This window comes from Oreochromis niloticus, linkage group LG22, assembly GCF_001858045.2.
Source record: "Oreochromis niloticus isolate F11D_XX linkage group LG22, O_niloticus_UMD_NMBU, whole genome shotgun sequence".
NCBI lineage: Eukaryota > Metazoa > Chordata > Actinopteri > Cichliformes > Cichlidae > Oreochromis > Oreochromis niloticus.
Window position 1 is genome coordinate 941649 of NC_031985.2, and position 13573 is coordinate 955221.

General features: G+C 47.7%; 1 protein-coding gene across 3 annotated transcripts in view; it reads right to left on the reverse strand.

Annotated features, from left to right (window-relative positions):
• Window positions 1-13573, reverse strand: part of LOC100706707 (zinc fingers and homeoboxes protein 2) — a 128691-nt gene that overhangs the window by 90001 nt on the left and 25117 nt on the right. Inside the window, exon 1 of one of the 3 annotated variants that reach the window (XM_025902116.1) lies at window positions 7201-8121. The exons of the other annotated variants lie outside the window; for them this stretch is intronic. The gene's annotated coding sequence lies outside the window, so the exon portion shown is untranslated. Of the gene's footprint in view, window positions 1-7200; window positions 8122-13573 lie in introns of those variants that run through there. 3 annotated transcript variants of the gene reach the window in all.

A 13573-nucleotide genomic window follows, 5' to 3' on the forward strand; every position in this document is an offset into this window, starting at 1 on the left:
ATCGAGAAGGGAGGAAGCAACAGAGTGAGAGCGAGACGGAGAGAGACGAGCACAGAAAAAATAAATGAAAAAATAAGAATCAGAGGAGACACCGAGCAGCAACCTGAGTTGAGAGAAATGAAGCCAACACAAAGCTGCAGTTCCTCTAACGGCCACCGGAGGCTCCACCAGTCACTCATGTTGGAACAAACATGTTTACAGCCTGGTGTGAAAAACTATTTGAGCCCTAAAGCCAGTTCCCCCTCTGGCACATCTAATGAAGTAATGCAAAACTCTGAGTTTCAGGCCCTCTGGGTGCAGGGGGCGGGGCATTATTTTATTATTTTTTACAGTAATTTCAAACCCTCATTACTTTATAAGTGCAGGAGATTTCTATGTGAAGTTTTCTGGGCTGCAAAACACATTTAAGCAACAAAATCTGTTTAACAAAAGCACCAAGTCGCTCAATTTAAAGATAAAATCTGTTTTTTGTTCAGCTGGATTTGTTCCAGAATCAGTCCAATCAGAATGAATATGGGGGCACTTTGGGGCGGAGCTAGTTAGTTTCTCTTTCCTCGCTCATTATGTTCAGTTTAAAAACATCCAGATGGCGACGGCCCAAATGATCAAACAGGATACACAGGATATCTGTGTTTGAATGTTTAGCCACTAGGGGGCGTCTCTCCCTCCATTAAACATCTCAAATACATAGAAGCAGCTGTGACTGAGGCCACAGGTGATCTACCTTTGCCACATGCTGTCGCAGCTGTGCCGCACTCTGCAGACGATTGCTCGCCAGGAAAACTCGCAGCTCGTTTACTTTAACGAGGCCGCAGCGTCGCCACGGCGGGCAGGTGGCAGAAACAGTTAACCCCGGCTCAGCTTTACGGCAGCGCTCGGTCAAATGAGATCAAATGAGACGCCCGGCAGTGCAACGAGGAAGTGGTGCCAGACTTCCTGTCAGGCAGAGGTTCCCTGAGCTTAATGCAACACAAATGACGGACTTGGACCGTAGAGCCAATCAGCTGTGCCAGGCTGTGCGTGATTACTGAACTCCACACTTAAGGCCGTTAGCATCCACGCACGAGCACGGTGCCAGTGACAAGGAACAGGAAGAGGAGACATAAAGGAGGTGAAAAACAAAAACATGTTTCTGTCATCAGAGCCAATCATCAAACCCGCTTGCACACGGCCACGTAAACACACATCAAGGTTTGCAGCCGAACAGCGAGCTGTCCTTGGGTTGTTTCTGTGTGTGTGTGTGTGTGTGTGTGTGTGTGTGTGTGTGTGTGTGTGTGTGTGTGTGTGTGTATTTGCATTATTTTAGTGCTGTGCTCAGGTTTGCATTAACCGCACTGAATCCTCATCTTCAGCCTGAAGGCAAAGTCTGAGTTTAGAGGACGCACAGCAGCTAAAGAGCAGCCAGCCTTCACTACAGGCTGCACTCAGCAGTTTTTCTGCTGCGTGGATCGATGCACTAAAAAAAGCCTTACTCATATAGAAAACAAGTTTGTTTTGCAGGGTTCACAGTGCGAAAGAGCTGCTGTAAAGACCTCAGAATCAGCCAGAGCGCCAGCCGCTGTGATGGCGCCTGCAGGTTTGTGAAGCCTTTATTGTAGCATTTTATCCGCTGCCATGTTGGACGAGAGGGCGGAGCAACGAGCGCCTCCATACATCTCTTTTCTGACACTTATGCAGAGCCGAGATGCTCGGGCCTTGAGCTTTTCTGGCGGGACACAGAGGCATTCCCGAGTCAGGTGACAGTTATGATCTCCTCTGGCATGTCGGGGTCTCCTCCCCGCAGGACGTGGCTGACCGCCATCACCCGGGAGGCGTCCTAGTCAGATCCCAGAATCACCTCAGCCGAATCCTTCCAGTGTGGAGGAGTGGAGGAGGAGTACTTTGAGCTCCTCCCCCCGCGCTGTGACGCTGAGCCCGGCGCCTGCTGCTCGTGCAAAGTAACAGATGAAATACTGCAGTTTCACTCGCAGCACTGGAGCGCAGCCTCAGCTGCACAGCAAGCTCAGTATTTGGCAGAAAATTGGATAAGTGTATAAACGCTCCAGGACACAAACACCACGAGCACAGAGCAGAGGTTAGCAGAGGTTAGGCCCATCGGAAACTTTGGCCCCAACTCTGCATCACGCCTCGCGTTTAGATCAGCAAAAGGAGACTTTGGCTCGACGGCGTTTACGGCAGCCGCCTCTTCGCTCTGCACTCGCGGTGAAACGAGGAGCAGAGAGGACGAGCGCTCAGGTCACCTGCACGCCGTGAAGCGTACCTGATTTTAAACGTTATTCGTTTCAGGAGTTTTGACCTTTAGAAACTTTTGTTCCTGCTTTCTGTGCAGCACAAAGTCTGACTCATGTTTTATATAATCATTATTTACTCACAGCCATCCTGGTCACAGATTAACATCTAAACATTATGAAGCTCCTCTAAGAGGGAATCACCGGCAGCGTTTTCCCCGCGATGAGCGCCTGTGTGTAGGTTGCTAAAGCTCTGCGAGTGAGTGGATGAGATCATCAGAGGACTGCAGCACAGCAGGGAGACACACACACACTCAGAGACAGCGAGAGACAACAACAGGTCTTTTCCACAGAGTCTGGATCCCCCTCAGGACTGACCTCATCCTCCATCCATCACCAACCTGATACGAACCAGCTCTGCTCTGGGACCCAGTGTGTGTGTGTGTGTGTGTGTGTGTGTGATCATCTCCACTGTTACTGTGTTTATTTGTGCTCTCCTGTACAAATGAATGGGCTGTTTGTGTAACGTGTGCATACATATATGGAAATAGAAGCAAAACAGAGCGAACGTGCGGCGTGTTGCTCTGCAGCACGGCCTGAGCTCTCTTGCACAAGCTTCCTTATCATTTCCTGAAATCATCTTCGGGAACAGTTCTCCACGCTTTCCAGGAAAAAGGAAGCTGCTGTCAGTCGGATGCCTTCCAGAAGGTTCTGATCTGATGGTACTTATCTCTGTGTTAATAATTCCAGACATTTTTAAAAGAGCTCCGACACCACTGACTGAAATTCAGCCTCAAATCCTGACCGAGCCTCCACCGTGTTTCCCAGATGACTGACACCGATCGCTCCATCAGTAATGTTTCCTCCAAATATCCGTCCGGTTCTTGTGTAATTTTCATCCCTCAGCTTTTTCTTTCGGTTTCCCTTCCCTAAGAATGGCTTCTTGACAGCCAACCTTCTTCAGACACTGCTTTTGTCCTCCAATTTCTTTAAACTTTTAAGGACACGGTGAGATATGCCAAAATTTCAGCTAACAGCTCTTCAGGAATCAGCCTGTTGGTGCAAAAACACTATTTTATGTCAAACTGTATTATCTTTGGTATTTGTCACAGATTGAACTAAAGAAATGAGAACAAATGATGTGTTTCTGTGACAGTCTGCTGGTAACAAAGTGCCTAAAGATACAATTTTTCTGAGCAGACACAACACAGGTTCATCCTTTTCATGCCTGAATGACTCAAATGGCAGAGCTAAGTGAAGGTGAACACGTACAAGGACCGGAGGGAAAAAGCAGCCAATGTCCAAAGAAAATCTTTGAAAGACCTTGAGAAGGCCGGCTGTGCTGTCTGAATAACGTGTATACTAATAATGCACACTGCTGTACTGCATGCAGTGTTCCAGGTCTCCTGGTGTCTAAATAAACCGTCGCCCAGGTCATCTGGACCAATGAGCTTGAGCTTGTTGGACCTGAGCCTCCTCAGACTCTTTGGTCTCAAACTCAGTTTCTGAGACTCCGATTCGTGCACACCTATGAACGCTCTACACCTGCCCGTGTGCACTGCAGCAGCTTCCATGACACGTTCGTCCATCCCTGCTCTCTGTTAATATAAATGTGTCGAGTCACCGGGATGAATTCCCCTACACGCTGCACTTCCTGCTGCTGTGGCGCAGCGACTCTCGGATTAATGCCCCGCCGCAGGACGCGGCCTCTGTCTGTTTTGCCGTCCGTACCTCTGCGCCACCGAGTCGCCTAAAATATATTTAGGCTGCAGCGTTCATCTGGATATTTTGCATATCTTAATTAGTGCTTACAAAACATGCAAATGAGCCGGTCGGCCCCAATTAATTAGCTTTGTGGGCTTTCTCCTGAAGTGGCGGTACTGAGGGGGCGTCTGCCTGTCTGTCTGCCTGTCGCTGTTTGTGTCCTAACCTGAATTTAATCAATCGGGTCAATTAGAGCGCAGATTCCTGTTTACAGTAACAGCAGAACAGATCTGAAGGTGCAGGGCTGCTTTCTGTGAAACAATGTCCTCTGATTTGTTTCACACGAGGTTCTTTTCAGCGCCACAGCTCCACTTGTTATTTGTTTTATTAAAACTGAATCAAAGTAATTTCTGCAGTGCAAGAAGGATCAGCCGGCTGCAGCGAGAGGGAGGTCCAGGTGTGTGTGGCGAGCACGCCATCAATGCATGCACAAAAGTAATGTTTGAATTCATCACAACTTTGTCTGCACTCATTTAGCAACATGCCGAGGTCGACCGTACGGCCAGATCCATCCAGCACAAAGGACGGAGGCTGGATTACCAAGTGTAGCTGACTTTAGCAAGTTAGCATCTGCATGGTAACCCATCACAGACAGACAGGGGGTGCTGCAGCGCCAGCATGTGGTGGGTGGCACCATAACAACATTTAACTGGTGTTAACATTAAACATCCTCTAGAATAAACTATGAATGATTTGTTTAACTGCTGCCAAATGTTTTTGTGGTGCAAACTCTGACCCACCGAGCTGTAGATGACTCTGGGAACCAAACATCCTTCAAGCAAAGACATTTTGTCTTTGGAAGTATTAACTAGAGCAGGGCGATATGACCAAAAATATTTATCACGATATACATTTGAAAATTTGCGATAACGATATAACTGACGATATAATTGACACTAGACAAAATACTTAACAACTCCACAACTTTATTAGTGCAAAAACCCCATCAATGTATTTTCACTTAAACAAGCAGCTGTTTTTTATGTGCATTAAAGTTATATAAAAATGTAACAGTGCAAATTCCTCGCTGACAGTTTAACCAAAAGGCATTTCCAGTGGGAACTGGCCGACATATCCTCAGCATAACCATGTATAATATCCACAAAACTTAAAAAGAGCTTATACACACACACAATACGGTGATATTATGTTGAAGCACAGTACGTATCACTCCGCGAGGCTCCTGCCTGCGATAGCCGTAATGCTCCGACAATCCATCAAGTGTGCGGCTTCGTAGCTTAGCAAAGTCGTACTAAAACATTCGACAGATTTTCGAGCGCCGTGTACATAAAATCGTTTCGAGGTCAGTAAACACAACCAGAATTCATACATAAGGCACACGGGATTATAAGGGACACTGTCGAGTTTCAGAAAAATCAAAGGATTGATTTTAAGTGTGCCGTATTTTCCAAACAACACGGTAATAACGACGGCCCGCTAGCATGCTCTACCAAAAATAGTGCTTTGTTGTGTATCTGACGGACGAAAGCTAAACCAGTTCCACACCACTGAAGTTGCAGCATTTTTACAAACCAGTTCTGGTTCATCCGTTTCATTCAACGATCCACTTTCGCTCTTCTCATTCTGCGTCGCCGCCATGTGCGTATGTAAACAAAGGCACTGCGCATGCGCGTTTTACCCACATTCTATCGCCATATTTCATTTTCCTATCGTTGCCGGTATTACCGTGAACGGTATGATATAGCCCAGCCCTAGTATTAACACAGGTGTGATTAAAGCCAGTGAGCTACAGAAAGTTTTCTCCACATGAGCAGCTGTGCTGAGCCTCTTTAAAGTCCAGCTCTGGTTCTGCAGCTCATTCAGGGGTGGAACAGAGACCGCAGCAGGCCGCAGACTGACAGGAGCTGCTCACATGCTCGGAGACCAGGAGTTGCATCCAGTAACCGCTCCTTCCCTGTGGCTGCAGAGAGAACAGCACATCCACAAGCTTAAACTGCATTTATCTGATGAGTGCCTTTTATACCTGTTTGCAGCCATGACTGCATAAGCACATGATGTGAAGTGGCCAAAAAATAAATGACTGAACATCAGTGACATCACTGCTGTCAGGCCTGCTTCAGTCTCAGCAGCTGCTTCCATCCAGCCGGCTCTCGTGATCCTGGTGTTCAGCACCTGCCCGGCACCGAGCAGCGAGCACACAGTCGGAGAGCCGCCGGTGCAGAAAGTGGAACGTCTCGCAGCTCAAGACCCGGATATTTTTCCTCAGGAGTTGGTAGAGACCCAAACTGGGAACTCATTGGCTCATCAACCATGGCCTGATGACTTGGAGGTTACGGGCAACAGGAACAGGAAGCCAAGGCCCCAGCATCAATCCCTGCTGTAAAACAGCACCAAGTGGCCATTAGAGGAACTGCAGCTTGCTGCCAGTTTGGCTGCTTAAACTCGATCCTCGGTTTGCAGAGCAGGGTTTCAGGAAGCAGAGAATAACTCTCAGCAGGTTCAGGAATCCAAGGAGGATGTTTAATACGCGGCCTTCTTTTCACGGCGGTGAAACGTCGAGCGGCTCTGACAGGTGTTCGCTTCACCTTGAAATCTGCTTCACCAGTCTGACTGCCGCTTCATCGTGCCAGCAAACACCCTTCAAAACTCCAGTTTGCTTTTAGAGGGAATTAACTCTAATATACAGCTCTCTGACTTTACCTTTTGTTTTACTTTACTCTGCTAAAAACATCAAGTGTGGCAAAAATCTGAAATTTTAAAGAAGTGAAGAAGAGCTGTGTTTGTTTTTGGCTTAATGACAGCATATTAGTGACACTGTGGGGATTTCCACACAACGACGGCGACACGAGACCTGCTGACAGACAGCAAGCTCAAAGTTTCTCAGTGAAATCGGAGCGTTTGTGAACAGACGCAGATTCAAACAGGACTTCATTTGTTCGCTGCACTCCTTCCTGCTTTAGCTCTTCCTGAAACACGCCTCCAAAGACTATCTGTCTTTTATCTTCATATCTGTCAAACACCGGGAAGCTCGTCGGAGGAATCCGCCGACTGCAAACGCCGCAGAGCAGACTCGGTTCAGGTTTGTTTAACATGCCTAAAGAGATCTGAGCGATGCGGGCCCGTCACTGGTTCTCAAAGCCGCGTCTTTTATAACGACAAACAATTTTTTGTAATTAGTTTAAAAGCAGCCCATAGAGCAAAATGCACCCCCGCCCCCCGAGTGATGTCCATTCATCAGCGGTCTTACCCTTTATGCAGTCTTCATATTCTGCTGTGTGATGTCGTACAGCTGCCAAGTGTGTCTTGAGATTCTGGTATGTCTTGATTTGATTACGTGGCTCCAGTTCTGACATCAGATCATTAGATAAAGCTTGCTGATGTGCTTTTCGCAGACTTTGAGTGTGGAGAAAAGTAGGCAGAGCTTTCACAGCTGCTCTGCTCTCCAGGAGTTTTTTTGACGTAGTTTAGGCCGGACAGAATGATCCTATTGAAGCAAATATGTCCTCAACTTCTATTCATTAGCTTTGTTTATGGACACTGATGGAAATATCCCAAAGCAGCCAGTGTTTTTTAACCTGGCATTAATCCAGTCCACTGTTGCTCTCCAGAACCCAACTTTAATATGCACATGCTTTGTTTACGCACATTAACACACAAGGAGCTCAGGTTTGGTCCATCTTTCAGGTCAAACAGGAGTATTCGAGCCACCATGTGGCTCCAAAAGCCACTGACCCCAAACACTCCCGAGTGTCACAAATAAGCATGTTACAGCCCGCTTTGGTGCGTCCAGCTAAACCACCTCGCCCGTCACTACAGCTGGAAGGGGTTAGATTTCTACACCTGTCACTTGTTTGGAGTTGGTGCCTTTTTAACAGAATTAACTGATTTTTAAAAACGTGGCTCGTTGTGGATTTTACTAAAAGAGCATCCAAGAAGTTTACAACAACCCCGCACAGCGACCGGGGAACTCCCACTCCACCCTCGAGAACCTCGTCCCTGGACTCAGAGGTGCTAACTCTCATCCCAGCTGGAGATCATCACTGGATGAAGCCAAATGACAAACATCTGTGAAGAGCCGAGATCCTGAGAACACTGAGCCCTCCACCCTCAGCTTCACATCAATTTAATTCAATTTTATTTATATAGGTAAAGACCCTGCAGGAGAAAACCCCAACAATGAAACGACCTGCTGTGAGCAAGCACTTGGTGACAATGGGAAGAAAAAATGCCCTTTTAACAGGAAGACACCTCCAGGCTCAGGGAGGGGCGGTCACCTGCCGTGACGGGTGGGTGAGGGGAGGATGATAAGACAAAGACACACTGTGGAAGAGAGCCAGAGGTTAATAATGACTAATGCAGAGGTGTAAACACACAATCTGGGTCAGAGTCAGCGGCGGCAGAGCCAACGCCCACGAGTCTTCCTTACTGCCCCGATCGCTGGGACCAAACATCCAGGGTCGATGCCCACAGACATCCCAGAATCCACAAAACACATGCAGGAAACTCCCACACACCCCAGCTGATCCCGAGAGGATCCAGAGCTGGTCCAGAGTTCCAGGACCAGGACTAAAACCGCATCTCCTGGATCGGAGCTTCGCCTAACAGACGGACTCTCCTCTCAGCACGCTCGGGGTTTTTGTTTTTTGGACAAACTGAACAATAATGAGTGTATCTTATTAGCTTCATGGGAAGCAGCCAGCTCAGCTCGTGACAGCCATCGTGACTACTCCACATCTCCGTCGTATATTATCTGTACTGCATCCAAACGCTGGATTCATCAGAGTAACAGAAATGATCACGTGTTCATGTTAAACAACAATCAGGGAAAAGCATCTCTGCTGCAGCAGCGTGCATGTCTCACCCTTTAAAGGCCGTGTGCAGGAAAGCAGCAGCATCATTAATTTCCTTTAAGCGCTCTTTAAAGGCCTTTAACATTCACATTAATCTGTGCACCCTCCCCGGGCGAGCAGCGAGCGTGTACACTCTTGCAGTGAAAGCCGATACGTCACGCGCTCCTCGCCTCCTATTGGTGCGTGCGAACACACCCCCTTCATTTCACTTTCGCTGCTGTGTCTCCATATTAACCTTCGTGTAAAAGTGACACCTCCCTTTCTTCCCTCCTTTTCTTTCCCCCCCTCCGCCTCGCCGGTAATCCGGCGGATTCATCCAGATGGATCGTGGTGTAAAAAAAAAAAAAAAGAGCGCCTGACAGTCTCGCTGCTCATGGTTTTTGTGTGTTTTAGCTAATTAATGTCTCAAGATTAATGTGTTGATGATTAAATGGTGTGAAAACATTACACATTCTGTATTTAAACAGCCACACTCTTCTGCCTCCTTCCAGCGCCAAGAGGCAGCGCGTTCATTAATGTCATTTATTGTAGTAGTGCGAGCCGCTCGGATGTGGGGAAACAAACTGTTAAAATGGTGACAAGTCGCCGGACTTGGAACCAGACTGCGGGGTCGGGTTAGTCTGCAGTCTGGAGGCTTTCGTCAGGTTTTTTCTGGTGAGGGGGAGAGGTATTCGGCTGGAGCCTGGCTCCTCCACTCATCTGCATCTTATTTGAATTTCCTGCTTGCATAATTCCTCGGTTAATGGGGAACTGCTCGGCACCGGCACAGCTGTTTTGCCTTTCCTGCCTGGCAAGAACGCCGCTCGCTCAGTGAGGGGAGGAGGGAGGGACGGGAGAGGGGGTGGAAGGGGGGGGAGAGGAAAAAAATCTTCAAAAAGAAAAAATCTGCAAGTCATGTGGTGCAAAAATACAGTACAAACAACGTGTGATCCCCCGAGGACGGAGGAGGAGGAATGGAGTCAAACACCCACCCACTCCCTGCTTCACCCCCCCCGCATGTACACACACACACACACACTTTGGTAGCACCACACCCCCTTCGCCACAGCCACACTGAGCATGTGCAGTGATGGTGATGAGCCTCTCCTCTTCCTCTCCCACCTCCCCCTCCCGTCCGCCTCCTCACCCAATCCTCAGCTCTGCCATGCTGGTCCTATAATTGGTTAGTAACAGGCTTGGGTAGCACCACCGCGTTGCACCAGTCGGACTTCAACCAGCCGCATTAGCGTGTTTATGCATTCGCAGCCCTATTAGAGGCTGTTTGTTCGCTCATTAGCAAACCTGAGCTGGAGCTTGAACCTTGCCACAGCCGCGTTAATCGCTCAAAGAACGGCCGGCGTGCTGGAATCTGTGGCGGCGACCTGTGGAACAGTTTGTCCTGAGCCCACGAGTATTTAGATCAAGCTCCCACTGTGAGGCCGATGTACAGTTTGTTTGTGTGTTTTTGGGGGCCTCCTCGGAGGTTTTAGCCCGGAGAAAAGGAAAATCCCCAGCAGCCTTTGGGTTACTCGACTAACACAGATTTAGTCAGAAGTAAAATGCAAAGATTTCTGTTTAAAGTCGAACCCAAAGAACCGCTGCCAAACACAAAAGCCTGATACGTGGATTCAATTTATGTGATGTGTTTTTAAAGATCGGGGTTCGTGTCTGCGTTAGGCACACACAGGCTGTGTTAAAGAGCTAACAAATTTCCTGCTGCACATTCTGCATTCGTGCATCCATCATGTTGACAGAGCGTTTTTTCTTCTTGTTTTTCATGTTTGCCGTTTCCCAAAAAGATACTTTTTCTGTTTCAGCCCAAGAAGCATCACCATAAAATTACAACGCATTTCCATCCATCATCTTCCACTTATCCAGTCACACTAGCAGCAGGCTAAGCAGGGTATTCCAAACATCCTTTCTCCCTAGAAACACTTCCCAGCTCCTCCTGGGGAGGAGATCTCCAGGCATTCCCAGGACAGATGAGATACATAATCTCACCAGTGGGCTCTGGGTCTACCCCAGGGTCTCTTCCCAGTTGGGCGTGCCCAGAAAACCTACAAAGGGAAGCACCCGGGAGGCTTCCTGTGTGGTGGGAAAGCTTCTCCGAACATCCGCCAGATATCTGAACTCCTCATCCATCTTTGAGCCGAGCCATCCTCCGGAGGAAACTCATTCAGCCGCTCACATTCGTGACCTCTACCCTGCATACCCACCACTGACGGGGGCATGCAGGGCAGGCTGACCCCCATCATCGCAGAATAAATGCTTACGTCAAACCTGCATTAAACCATAAACAGCCCAACCCTGCATCAGCACTGTGCAAGAGTCCTGAGTCACCCCTTATTTTTGATGTTTGGTGGAAAATTAGAAATGGCTGCTGTGATTTATTCAAACATCAGAAACAATAGAGACAAAAACAGTTTGTGAACTTCTAACTTTGACGTGAATATTGATGTGAGCAGCTCTGTGAGGATCTTCAGGAATAGTTCTCCAGACTTCCTGAAGCTCCTCTTTGGATGTTTCTGCCTTTTGTTCTGTTCTCTGTCAGGATGCTGAGGCTCTGCGGAGGCCCATCCATGACGTACACACATGGCTGCAGACTCCTCCCCCTGACAACCTCGTGCATGCTGACCATAATTTGGTCCCATCACTCAATCAGACCTGTTACTCTGATTTTCAGTCTTGTGTAACTTTCATATCTCAGCCTTTTCTTCCTGTTTGCCTTCCGTCCTTCCACGGAGACATCTTTGATGATGCTTCAGCTGAAGCTCCAGGTGCATCTCTCAGCTCTTTGCTGGATTTATTCCTGTTTCTTAAGGACTGTTCATCTTCTGTAGATAGTTTTGAGGCCTGACACTACTTCTTTTATCCTCCACGTCTCCAGTTTCATCAATTTATGCCAATTCTTCAGCTAACAGCTCTTCGGGAATCACCTTGTTGGTGCAAAAATGCTCCCGTGCTATCAAACTGTTACTTTTGGTATTGTTTCGATATTTATCTAAAGAAACAGGAACATGTGATGTGTTTATGTGACAGGCTGCTAGTAACAAAGTTCTCCTTTGCTGCGCTGGCAAATATTTTCCTTGCCAGATGTGACTAAAAAGTCATGGCCAGGCTTGCCCTGTGGTGTAGCCAGTGTTGGGTGGGCCAGATGTGGCCCCACTGTCACTGCACACCTGACATCTGGCCATGAAAGGTGGACTTGTGGCTGTGACGTGACATCCAGAGTCCACACCGTCTATCCTGCCCAGATGTGGGCCACATTTCAATCATTTTTTGGGGGATGAACCTGTTAAAGCAACATTTTGATTTACACGTCAGAGTGTGCCGAGTACTGTTGCACTCGTTTTAGTGAATCGCTTGTTTGAAAAGTGAAATAATCTGGGGGTGTAGAGTTAAAAAGGAGTGCGCTTACTTATTTAACCCCCCTGTTGCTGCTCATCTGCGCTGCAGGCTATTATCCACGAGCTGCAGAGCACACCAAATACCAAACCAAACCACAGCTCTGTGGAGAGCAGACATCAGGTTTTTACAAGGAAGATCATATGGAATGTGAAAGATGATATCTCAGGTTCTGATGAATTTTCATAATTCTTCCTGGTGGAGCGCGGGCTGCTGGAAAGTGACCAAACAAGATCACACCGCGTACAGTAGGACAATGAGTCTGTGTTGCATGTTCGACAAACCTCTCTGTGATCTGCTGTGAGCTCAAACCAACTAATAAACCAAACAAACCCTGTTTCAATAAAGAAACACTGCTGAAAGTCTCAGAGAGGGCACCAAAAGTTCCCCAGCGAGTGATTGTGAGAGCAACGAGACATCAGTGAAATCCTCCAATCAGGCTTTAAGGATTAGACTCCAGCAGCCATAAACTGTAATAAATGATGGCTGAGCTGTCAGGAGGAACATCTTCAGACTTCGGATGGCCACTCCTGGCTTCACGGGGATACAGAGGCGCACACGTGAACTCTCCACTCAGAAATCACACACAAAAGAATGCCTTTTCTAACTGCAGCCACATTTTTCCCCCCATAATAAAAAGGCGATACGCCGATAGCCGTCTGTACATTTATGGGAATGCAGCAAAGAGGAAATGCTAACAGCTAATTCAGCGTGCCGAATTGGCCGATTTGGCAGTTTGCCCAAAGATAAACAAATACAGGCTTTAAAAGTCAGCTCAGTTTACACTGGAGTGATTTACAGGCCGGCGCTAAAGCTGACATTTGAAGCTGCTGTTATTACACATTACACCTCGCTCCTTTTTCAGCCGTTATTCTGGAGACGTGAATGAAAAGCTCGACGCTGACGGGTCGGCTCAACTTTTTATTATTGCTGCACAATTAAAGCAGGATTCCTGCAGCCGCCCGCACACTTTAATACCGCACGTTGTGTGCGTGTGCTGGTAAGCCTTTTGCACACTTGCACAGACATAATATAATCAATGAGACCTTATTAGATGTTTTTACTGTGTGTGTGTGCGTTTCCACATCAGTCACAGCTGTTGTGTCTGTTTTTATTACTTTCTCAGCAGGTGGGGAAGCCTCTTTTTTTCCTATTCGGTCTTTATTCAGCGCGTCGCCTCTTTGTCCCGTCCTGTTATTAGCTCGGTCGAGCACCGGTCATCCTGACATATTGAGTCCTCAGCAACACGAGATTTCTGCTTTCCCCTCACCAATAACTCGAGGGGGATTTCACCGCCGTCCAGATCAGTAATGAAATCTGCACCGTCTTTGTTATTCAGCTCCACTCGTTGTTTTTGGTTTAAAGGCAGAAAGAGCAGATTGAACC